Genomic DNA, 11879 nt, shown 5'->3' with positions numbered 1-11879 from the left:
TTCATTTTTTGATGTAAAATTGAATAGGCAATCAAAAAGTACTTTAGTGAAGTTTTGATAAAGTGCACCGTTTTCAACTTATAGCCATTTTTATGTAACTTTTTCAAAATAGTCGCAGTTATTTATTTTATGAGAATAGTGCCCATGTTTGCCACTTTTGAAAAAAATATTTTTGAAAAGCTGAGAAAATTCTCTATATTTTGCTTTTTCGGACTTTGTTGATACGTCCGTTAGTTGCTGAGATATTGCAATACAAAGGTTTAAAAACAAGAAAATTGATGTTTTCTAAGTCTCACCCAAACAACCAACCATTTTCTAATGTCGATATCTCAGCATCTAATGGTCTGATTTACAATGTTAAAATATGAAACATTCGTGAAATTTCCCGATCTCTTCGAAAAAAATATTAAAAAATAAATAAATCAAGACTAACATATAAAAGGGCGTAATATTGCATGTTTAGTCTTTTTGATATGTTAGTCTTGATTCAATTTTTTTGAAAATATTTTTTCGAAAAGATCGGAAAATTTTACGAATGTTTCATATTTTAACATTGAAAATCGGACCATTAGTTGCTGAGATATCGACATTAGAAAATGGTTGGTTGTTTGGGTGAGACTTAGAAAACATAAATTTTCTTGTTTTTAAACCTTAGCATTGCAATATCTCAGCAACTAACGGTCGTGTCAACAAAGTCCGTGTAGAGAATTTGCTCAGCTTTTCAAAAATATTTTTTTTCAAAAGTGGGCAAACATGGGCACTATTTTTAAAAAATCAATTACTGCGACTATTTTGAAAAAAGTTACATAAAAATGGCTATAAGTTGAAAACGGTGCACTTTATCAAAATTTCACTAAAGTACTTTTTGATTGCAAATTCAATTTTACATCAAAAAATGAAATTGAAAAATTGTTGTGACCAATATTTCGATTTTTGTATTGATGTATTGATTCAAAAAATCATAGCTTGGTCAAAGATTTTTTGCGCATCCTGGAAATTTCTGAAAAGTTGGCATTTTATGTCCTCTAAAACACATAAAAAAAATTAAAAATTGTTATTTTTTTACAAATCAAGTTTTAGTGACAAAAAGTTAAATAAAAAATCACCAAAAAAATTTTACCGTGTATCATTTTTTTTTCAGTGTAGTCCATATCCATGCCTACAACTTTGCCGAAGACACCAAATCGATCAAAAAATTCCTTCAAAAGATACAGATTTTTGAATTTTCACATATCATTTTTGTAAGGACAGCTGCCAAATATGTATGGAAATTTATATGGACAAACTAATGATGCAAAATGGCTTCTTTGGGCATACCGAAGGCACCAAAAAAGTTTCAGCCGGATTAAAAAATACAAAAATTAAAATTAAAGAAAAACTACCGATTCCATAGATAACTGCTCTTTTTTTATGCATCATTAGTTATTAATCTTCCATTAACAAAAAAAAAATCATAACTAAATTTGAACGTGACACGAAAAAAATCTCTTAATTTTCAAAATAGTTTCCACCGGGTTTATGGATGGTCTCTATTTATGTTTCGAAAAAAAAATGCAGGGCATGCGTATTCTCATTTAGGGGAAAGTGGGGCAAGTGTAACAAGCTAAGGAAATGCTCGTTATAACCCATCAAAAACGTTAAAAAATCTGTCGGATTTTTCATAATCATCTTATTCCAGGTCTTGACTAAGCCTATGATAGAAAAAGTTAAAAAAAATCCTGTTTTTTAATGTAAAAAATTGATTTTAAAAATTTTGATTTTCCGTACGTTCTTCTCAACTAGTGGGGCAAGACGAACAACCCGTTGGGGCAAGAGGAACAATTCATGTAACAACATGTCAATTTGCTAACAAGTGAACTGTTATCACTTAGATACATCAGATTAGAATGTATTTGAAACGTTTCTTTCATTTTTAGATTAAATAATAATATTTTACTAAAAAATTGATCGTTTTTACGAAAAAAAATATTACTCAGATGAAAAAAAGGAAATTTTAAAAATATCACTAAATTTAGCATGGACAATTTTTTTTAACAATTGTTTGTCAGTTTTCAAGTATTTTTATGTATTTTTTACCCAATAAAATATGTTGTTGCAGCAATTCGTAATTTTTTCCATACTAAAAATCCATATGGTACACTTGCCCCACCTGAACAAAATTTTTTAAAACTTTCAACAAAAATTACTAAAAGTTAAATCCTACTTTATTAAAGGTGCAAGTCATTGCTAGGAACACTACTGATCTAGGAAAAATAGCATTTTGATAAAATGAGCCTTAAAACGAACCCTAAGCCTTATTTTGTACTTTCCAAATATTATAAGAAAACAAAGGTTTAGAGAAAAACTTCATTAAATCGTATGCCCCGTAGCGTGTACGTCGTTTTCTCGGATATGTGGTAGTAGAATTAGTTAATTGCATTGCTAGCAACAATTCCTCATACTGGAAATAATCAAAATTGTAAAATTTACGGCCGTACGAGCGATTGTTCCTCTTGCCCCATATGGTCGTCTTGCCCCACCTTCCCCTATTGAACTTTTTTGAAAAATATCCATCAACTAAAGCTAAAAAGTTTTTGTATTTAATTTCAAATCAAAGCAAAATTTTACAATCTTGTCCAGTCAAAATGAGTAAAATAATTTGAATTGTTTGTTACATTTAGCTAAATAAAAATAATTTTTAGGATTTAAATATCCCTCTTCAAAATTTTAATTTTAAAGAAAATGGGCAAAACTTTTATAATTTGTAAACAAAATATTTAAAGAAAAAATAAGGCAGTTTTTATTTATTTTATTGAAAGTTTACCTTTTAAATAAAATATCCATAATTTTTTTAATATAGCGAATGAAAATATGACTAACCTTAGCTAGTTTCTTAAAAAAAAAACTGAAAATCTGAACAGTTCTTTAACAATTTATAAATTTCACGAATTTCACGCCATCCACGAAATCGTCAAAAACCACTAACCCTATATAAGTAATAAAAAAGGTATTCACTCGCTTAATTCTACAGTATTTAATAAGGCTATTTTTATTTCTATTTGAGTTTGACAAATTATTTTTAGAAAATCGTTACATTTCCAAACAAACATAAAATTTCACGGGATTTCGCGGAAAAAGCTAAATTTCACGGATTTCACGCTGTCCCCGAAATAGTGAAGTATCACTAACCCTAGATATCATAATTGATAAAATTGATGTTATTGTTAACAACTATTTTGCGAAATTGCAAATCCTTTTGCCTTCCTCACTGAGGTAAGGCTATAATCCTGCTCTAAAAATGAACTTTGTATAAAAACGTCGTAGACCCACCTTCATGTATACATATCGACTCAGAATCGAAAACTGAACAAATGTCTGTGTGTATGTGTGTGTGTATGTGTGTGTGTATGTGTGTGTGTATGTATGTATGTGACCAACAAACTAGCTCATGTTTCTCGGCACTGGCTGAACCGATTTGACCCGAACCTGTTGCATTCGACTTGGTTTAGGGTCCCATAGATCGAGTTTTATACAGATTGAAGTTTCGATAAGTAGTTCAAAAGTTATGTATAAAAATGTGTTTTCACTTATATCCGGATCTCACTTAAATGCATGTAAACTATGTCCGGATCCACCATCCAACCCATCGTTAGTTAGGTTATCAAAAGACCTTTCCAACGAGTCCAAAACATTGAAGATCTGGCAACCCTGTCTCGAGATATGGTCACTTAAGTGGTATTAATGTACTTTTTGAAAGCCGGATCTCACTTAAATGTATGTAAACTGAGTCCGGATCCACCATCCGACCCATAGTTGGTTAGGTTATCAAAAGAACTTTCCAACAAGTCCAAAACATTGAAGATCTGGCAACCCTGTCTTGAGATATGGCCCCATAAGTGATATTGATGTACTTTTTGGAAGCCGGATCTCACTTAAATGTATGTAAACTATGTCCGGATCCACCATCCGACCCATCGTTGGTTAGGTTATTAAAAGAACTTTCCAACAAGTCCAAAACATTGAAGATCTGGCAACCCTGTCTCGAGATATGGCCACTTAAGTGATATTGATGTACTTTTTGGAAGCCGGATCTCACATAAATGTATGTAAACTGAGTCCGGATCCACCATCCGACCCATCGTTGGTTAGGTTATTAAAAGAACTTTCCAACAAGTCCAAAACATTGAAGATCTGGCAACCCTGTCTCGAGATATGGCCACTTAAGTGATATTGATGTACTTTTTGGAAGCCGGATCTCACATAAATGTATGTAAACTGAGTCCGGATCCACCATCCGACCCATCGTTGGTTAGGTTATCAAAAGAACTTTCCAACAAGTCCAAAACATTGAAGATCTGGCAACCCTGTCTCGAGATATAGCCACTTAAGTGATTTTGATGTACTTTTTGGAAGCCGGATCTCACTTAAATGTATGTAAACTATGTCCGGATCCACCATCCGACCCATCGTTGGTTGGGTTATTAAAAGACCTTCCGATCTAAGTCCAAAAAATTGAAGATCTGGCAACCCTGTCTCGAGATATGGCCACTTAAGTGATATTGATGTACTTTTTGGAAGCCGGATCTCACATAAATGTATGTAAACTGAGTCCGGATCCACCATCCGACCCATCGTTGGTTAGGTTATCAAAAGAACTTTCCAACAAGTCCAAAACATTGAAGATCTGGCAACCCTGTCTCGAGATATAGCCACTTAAGTGATTTTGATGTACTTTGTGGAAGCCGAATCTCACTTAAATGTATGTAAACTATGTCCGGACCCACCATCCGACCCACCTTTGGTTAGATTATCAAAAGACCTTTCCAACGAGCCTAAAACATTGAAGATCTGGCAACCCTGTCTCGAGATATGGCCACTTAAGTACTTTTTTATTCCGGATCAAAAAAATTGATGAAATTTGTGTACATATCACACTTCGAAAAAATCGTGTAATATTCTGTCTTTTTGATGCACATAACTGGAGCGTCAAATAAGACATAAAATTACATCGGATTTGGAAATCACATGACCCAAACTGTCAACCGACTTGGTCGTGTAAAATTACATCAAACGCAATTCATAGGAAACCATTCCTATTGGAATTGCAAATTATTGATTTTTGGATTAAATTAATTGGACATAGGAAAAAACACCATATTTATATTGATTAATCTTAGTTTTATTAGCACTTTATGATTAAATTCGAATAAATACTGTTGCAAGAGTGTTTTGCCCAAGAACGGAAGGCTAACTTAGAACCATTTGCACTCGATTAGCACTTCCAATAGCTTGAATCAACTATGATCTGCCCCACCGAGGTGCAGATTAACGGATGTTCACCACTTTTCCTCCATCATCCACCTCCGGAATGCCCAGTAAAGCCAGGCCACTAAACAGATAACAGTCATCGCGTTCAGCACGTAGCTTAGCTAGCCGCAAACCCTCCAGCGTCGTCGTTCTCACGTCGTCGCAAACGTTCCCCCGCTGGCTGCAGCCGAGGCCCCAACCGACGAAAAACCTGCTTCAATCGATCGTTTCAAAATATGATGTAAGTCGTCCATTTGTTTGAGGCCTTCCTTTTCCCGTGTCACGGAACTCCTTATCTTGCCACCAGGCTCGACGACCACATCCAGCTTCGTCAGACCGACATCGCCTTGCAAACGAACCAGCTACACCGGAACAACACCGTTGGTACCCAAAGTGATCTCCATCGCGAAATGCCACCGACTGCACAAACTGACTGCCTCCCCGGGGCACAAACAACCGTGATCAGCACCTGGAACCGGCAGTCGTCCGTCGCTAGCAGGACCACGGATCGGATTTAGGGAGTTTGCCCGGAAGAGGGATGGAGATGTTTCTGGCTGGAAAGATTTGTTCGGAATTTAATTTAATTGGGCTCAAATTTTAAGAAATATTCTGTACACTTACCTTGGCAATCGATTTTATAAAGATTTTCAGCTCAAGAAGTGTCGAAAGCTGAGAAAATCGAATTTCTCTCGGGACAACTTATCCGCGTCAATTTTTCAATCGGAATCTATCATGGCTGACGTTTGCTGCACTGTGAAGTGAGAGGCACCAAAACAGCGTACAATCGGGTTAAATTTGAAGTAAAATTAAATCATTGCACAGAATATTACACGACAAACGACGCTCCAATCATGTGCATCATATGTGATGTAATATCCAGTTAAAATTGATTTATTGTTACATTTTATAAGATTCAAATTTCTGCTTTAGTTAGAAAATGTGAATTTAGTCATTCTGCGTCAAATCAAACATAATATTACGTTTGATTTTAGGTTACATGACAAGTTTTTACGCCAAGTTTTGAATTACGTTTGATGTAATATCCATTATTTTTTAGTTGCAACCTTATCATATCAGCCATTGTTGGTAATGAGTGAGGAAGGCTCCAACCACATAGGTGGATTAAGTTAGTTTTTTATGTTGGCTTTAAACTATTTTTGTGAATCTTAAAGGGGTAATTCTCCGCCAACTCACACAGCAGTTGCCCCGACCCTTCTTCGATTTGCGTGAAACTTTGTCCTTAGGGGTAACTTTTGTCCCTGATCACAAATCCGAGGTCCGTTTTTTGATATCTCGTGACGGAGGGCGGTACGACCCCTTCATTTTTGAACATGCGAAAAAGAGGTGTTTTTAATTTGCAGCCTGAAACGGTGATGAGATAGAAATTTGGTGTCAAAGAGACTTTTATGTAAAATTAGACGCCCGATTTGATGGCGTTCTCAGAATTCCGAAAAACGTATTTTCATCGAAAAAACACTAAAACGTTTAAAATTCTCCCATTTTCCGTTACTTGACTGTAATTTTTTTGAACATGTCATTTTATGGGAAATTTAATGTACTTTTCGAATCTACATTGACCCAGAAGGGTCATTTTTTCATTCAGAACAAAATTTTTCATTTTAAAATTTCGTGTTTTTTCTAACTTTGCAGGGTTATTTTTTAGAGTGTAACAATGTTCTACAAAGTTGTAGAACAAACAATTACACAAATTTTGAAATATAGACATAAGGGGTTTGCTTAGAAACATCACGAGTTATCGTGATTTTACGAAAAAAAGTTTTGAAAATGTTGGTCGTCGTTGATCATGGCCGTTCATGGTCACCCGCGACAGACACGGACGACGAAACAAAGAGAAACGCAAAAAGTAACTTTTTCAAAACTTTTTTTCGTAAAATCGCGATAACTCGTGATGTTTATAAGCAAACCCCTTATGTCTATTTATCATTTTTTTTGTAATTGTCTGCTCTACAACTTTGTAGAACATTGTTACACTCTAAAAAATAATCCTGCAAAGTTAGAAAAAACACGAAATTTTAAAATGAAACATTTTGTTCTAAATAAAAAAATGACCCTTCTGGGACAATGAGGATTCAAAAAGTACATTAAATTTCCCATAAAATGACATGTTCCAAAAAATTTTACAGTCGAGTAACGGAAAATGGGAGAATTTTCAAAACTTTTTTAATGTTTTTTTCGATGAAAAATACGTTTTTTCGGAATTTTGAGTACGCCATCAAATCGGGTGTCTAATTTTACATAAAAGTCCCTTTGACACCAAATTTTTATCTCATCACCGTTTCAGGCTGCAAATTATTGAAAAACACCTCTTTTTTCGCATGTTCAAAAATTGAAGGGGTCGTACCACCCCTCCGTCACGAGATATCAAAAAAAGGACCTCAGATTTGTGATCAGGGATAAAAGTTACCCCTTAGGGCAAAGTTTCACGCAAATCGAAGAGGGGTCAGGGCAACTTTTCCCGATTTCGTGTGAGTTGGTAGAGAATTACCCAAAGTTAATAGTATTTTATTAAGATTTTGAGAACCCCTTCAAAGTGGGCGTCAAATTTTATAATAAGTGTCCTTTGATACAAAATTATTAAAACTTTGAAAGAAAGTTTTGCCAAACTTGTATTTGCTCTAAATAGGTGGTGAGCTGATGATTCAAGCAAATTATTGTACCGAAAATCATTAATTTTGCTATTGGCAAATTTTTTGAAAATTATTCACCGAAATCGACTTGCTAACCGATGGGAATTACGCCAGTGTCAAATATATTTATTATGCTGTTTATTCAAACAAAATTTATATTACGCATCAAGAAACTCAAAAAGCCTCCAGCATAAAACTGCAAGTTGAGGAGAAGTAAGAATAAAAAAATAACAGCTAGGGTGAACCATTTCCATGTAAAATGGAAAATAAAACCACAAATTCTTTCAATAAAATCTACCACATCAAAAGTAAAACACTCCTCTATGTTTGCAAAACCATCCTATTCCAGCGTTGACAACCTGCGCCACCATCCGCTAGGGGTCACCATCGGGTGCTTTTTTTTCGTTGACCACCCTAGAGATGCTTGTCAGCAACGGCAGGCCGAGGGTGGCACCGGGGTAGACACAATCTGACGAAATAAAGTTGCTTTCGGAAAATGGTATTTGAGTTTCGACTGCACACTGCTGCTGCTGCTGCACTTCTTGCCCGGACCTGGGACAGATCCGGTTCCCGGAAGCTGGCGTACAATTTGGCTTGTGCTCATAGTTGGAAAACTCAATTTGCGGCCCCCGGGATGGCTTGGTCGGATTTAGGATAGTTTTCTGTTGTTGGTCCTCGGACCAGGGCGCTCAGAGTATAGAGTTGTGTATGTTTTGGTGGCCGGCCCAGTATGAGATTGTTTGTGTTTCCAAATGTTGTTTAGTTGCTCATTGGTGGGTTCGTTATTTGGTTAGTGTTTTCTCTCTCTCTCTTTATTTTTCGAAGGATGAATAATTTCCGCAGAACGAAACTTTTCAAACTTTTCGATTGAATGGAGGAGAAAACGATGCTGCTTTAAATTGAAACATCGTCAGCATTCGATCATGTTCATTAATTTCGAAACCAGTTGGAACTTTTGCCATCCCGTTTGTCCAGCGGAAAAGTATCAATTCGAATTCTCGTTTCTCCCATCCCTCGATATGCAATCATTGCTGGTATCGGAAGCAATGCTAGGTGTACTCTATCGGTCACAAATCACAAGAAGTACAAGCATTTCAGTTGCCAAGCAGGAATAGACGATGAAAAATTTACCGGTAAAAAGTCCACCTGCACAGAAAGCTGTCCGAGAGCGACCAAACTCCGGAAGGGCACACACATTTCCAATCGTATCAGGAAGTAATATTGGAAAAGTTTTGCCATTTACGTTCTGTAAACAGCGCCCGCCAGAGCTGGGAAAGCACGAAAAGGGGGTCAACGGACGGGGTGAGTAACGAAGGCATGATGATTGAACTGGTGGGTCGATTCCGCATTATAAGCAGCCATTGTGGCACAAAAGTTCATATTCATGAGAAATAGGAGGAGCATACTGTGGTGTCTTTTCAAGTTCTTGATGTTCAATACTTGGCCGGAGAAGCACTTGATGCTCTCCAGAAGTCGGAACAAGAAGTGGTTGAACATTATTTACTCTTGGATGGGGGAGTTTGCAGACATCAAACGGACTGGTCCCTGGAGTCATCTCAGTAATTATTTGTTGAAAAGAGAAAAGTATTGGAAGAATGTGCATTGTGTTCAGCTTGGATGGTTTTCCAATTGAATTTAGCTTGAATGCGGCATGTCCTCTTGCCTTTTCCAAGATTGCTTGCATTATTCAAGCAGACCTTTGAGTAGTTTGAAAGGGGGGCTTTCCGGGCACCTCAATCAAAACAAATTGCTTTCCTTGACCAAGAAAACATACAAATCGAGTCCTTCTGTAAACACACTTGAACAGCTTTATTGCATGCTCAGCAAGCATACTCGACAATCTGATTATTTTAATGTGGAAAGTTACACCACAAAGCCAGCACGTCGAGAAATGTTTGAGTTGGATTGCCAAGATTTTTACAGAAGAATAAAGACAGACAGCGCTGGTGCAACATCAATGTGAGCAATTCTCCACGAAATCGGCCGATTTCGCCCATTTTTATTTTTTGTATTTTTTTTTTATTTGGTTCAAACTTTGTGGGGGCCTAACCTATGACCAAAGAAGCCATTTTGTGTCATTGATTCACACATACAAGTCTCCATTAATTTTTTTCAGCTTTCCATACAAAAATGGAAAATCTGTAATTTTTGAAGGAATTTTCAGATCAGTGTCTTTGGCAATGTTGTGAGTATTCGTGAGAAAAAAATAGGTATTTGTAAAAAATCTTGCAAATTTTTTAATAAGGCCGTTGCAAATATTTTTCAAAGTATATGCCCCCCCCTTCCCCCCCTTCAAAATTGATCTGAAAAACTAACTTAATCCACCTATGTGGTTGGAGCCTTCCTCACAACAATGGCTGTACACAAGTTTCAACTATTTTTCAGATCCGGCTTCCAAAAAGTAAATCGATATCACATAAGTGGCCATATCTCGAGACAGGGTTGCCAGATCTTCAATGTTTTGGGCTCGTTGGAAAGGTTTTCTGATAACCTAACCAACGATAGGTCGGATGGTGGATCCGGACATACTTTACATACATTTAAGTGAGATCCGGCTCCAAAAAAGTACATCAATATCACTTAAGTGGCCATATCTCGAGACAGGGTTGCCAGATCTTCAATGTTTTAGACTCGTTGGAAAGGTTTTTTGATAACCTAACCAACAATGGGTCGGATGATGGATCCGGACATAGTTTACATAAATTTAAGTGAGATCCGGCTTCAGAAAAGTACATAAATGTCACTTAAGTGGCCATATCTCGAGACAGGGTTGCCAGATCTTAAATGTTTTGGGCTCGTTGGAAAGATTTTTTGATAACCTAACCAACAATAGGTCGGATGATGGATCCGGACAAAGTTTACATACATTTAAGTGAGATCCGGCTCCAAAAAAGTACATCAATATCACTTAAGTGGCCATATCTCGAGACAGGGTTGCCAGATCTTCAATGTTTTAGACTCGTTTGAAAGGTATTTCGATAACCTAACCAACAATGGGTCGGATGATGGATCCGGACATAGTTTACATAAATTTAAGTGAGATCCGGCTTCAAAAAAGTACATAAATATCACTTAAGTGGCCATATCTCGATACAGGGTTGCCAGATCTTCAATCTTTTGGACTTATTGGAAAGGTCATTTGATTACCTAACTATCGATGGGTCGGATGGTGGACCCGGACATTGTTTACATACATTTAAGTGAGATCCGGCTTCAAAAAAGTATATCAATATCACTTAAGTGGCCATATCTCGGGACAGGGTTGCCAGATCTTCAATGTTTTGGACTCGTTGGAAAGGTCTTTTGATAACCTAACCAACGATGGGTCGGATAATGGACCTGGACATAGTTTACATACAGTTAAGCAAGATCCAAATATATGTGAAAACACATTTTTATACATAACTTTTGAACTACTTATCGAAACTTCAATCTGTATAAAACTCGATCTATGGGACCCTTAACCAAGTCGAATGCAACAAGTTCGGGTCAAATCGGTTCAGCCAGTGCCGAGAAACATGAGCTAGTTTGTTGGTCACATACATACATACACACACACATACACACACACATACACACACACATACACACAGACATTTGTTCAGTTTTCGATTCTGAGTCGATATGTATACATGAAGGTGGGTCTACGATGTTTTTATACGAAGTTCATTTTTAGAGCAGGATTATAGCCTTACCTCAGTGAGGAAGGCAAAAAATGGGAAAATAGTTTTTTTTAAGTACACCCTTCACAAATGGTCCAACATTAAATGTATTAAAAATAAACATTAATTTTCCGATGAATTTTTGAATGTCAAGCCCTTTTGAAATGTTGGTCTTGCTATTTTTTCTTGAACAGTCCTCATCAATACTCATAACTTTGCCGATTTGATCAGAAAATTCTTTTATTTGTATGGACAGCTGTCAAAATTGTATGAAGACTAGGGC

General features: G+C 36.4%; 1 long non-coding RNA gene across 1 annotated transcript; it reads right to left on the bottom strand.

Moving 5' to 3' along the window:
* Window positions 1-5409: 5409 nt before the first annotated feature.
* LOC119770255 lies at window positions 5410-6022 on the bottom strand. The gene is made up of 2 exons (XR_005278735.1): window positions 5908-6022; window positions 5410-5840 (listed from the first exon to the last, which is right to left on the bottom strand). It is a non-coding gene; the product is annotated as an uncharacterized LOC119770255 (long non-coding RNA).
* Between the last annotated feature and the right edge of the window lie 5857 nt (window positions 6023-11879).

Source organism: Culex quinquefasciatus, chromosome 3 (assembly GCF_015732765.1).
Source record: "Culex quinquefasciatus strain JHB chromosome 3, VPISU_Cqui_1.0_pri_paternal, whole genome shotgun sequence".
Taxonomy (NCBI): Eukaryota; Metazoa; Arthropoda; class Insecta; order Diptera; family Culicidae; genus Culex; species Culex quinquefasciatus.
The sequence above is the reverse complement of the archived record's forward strand: the minus strand, read 5'-3'. Positions and strand labels throughout refer to the sequence as shown.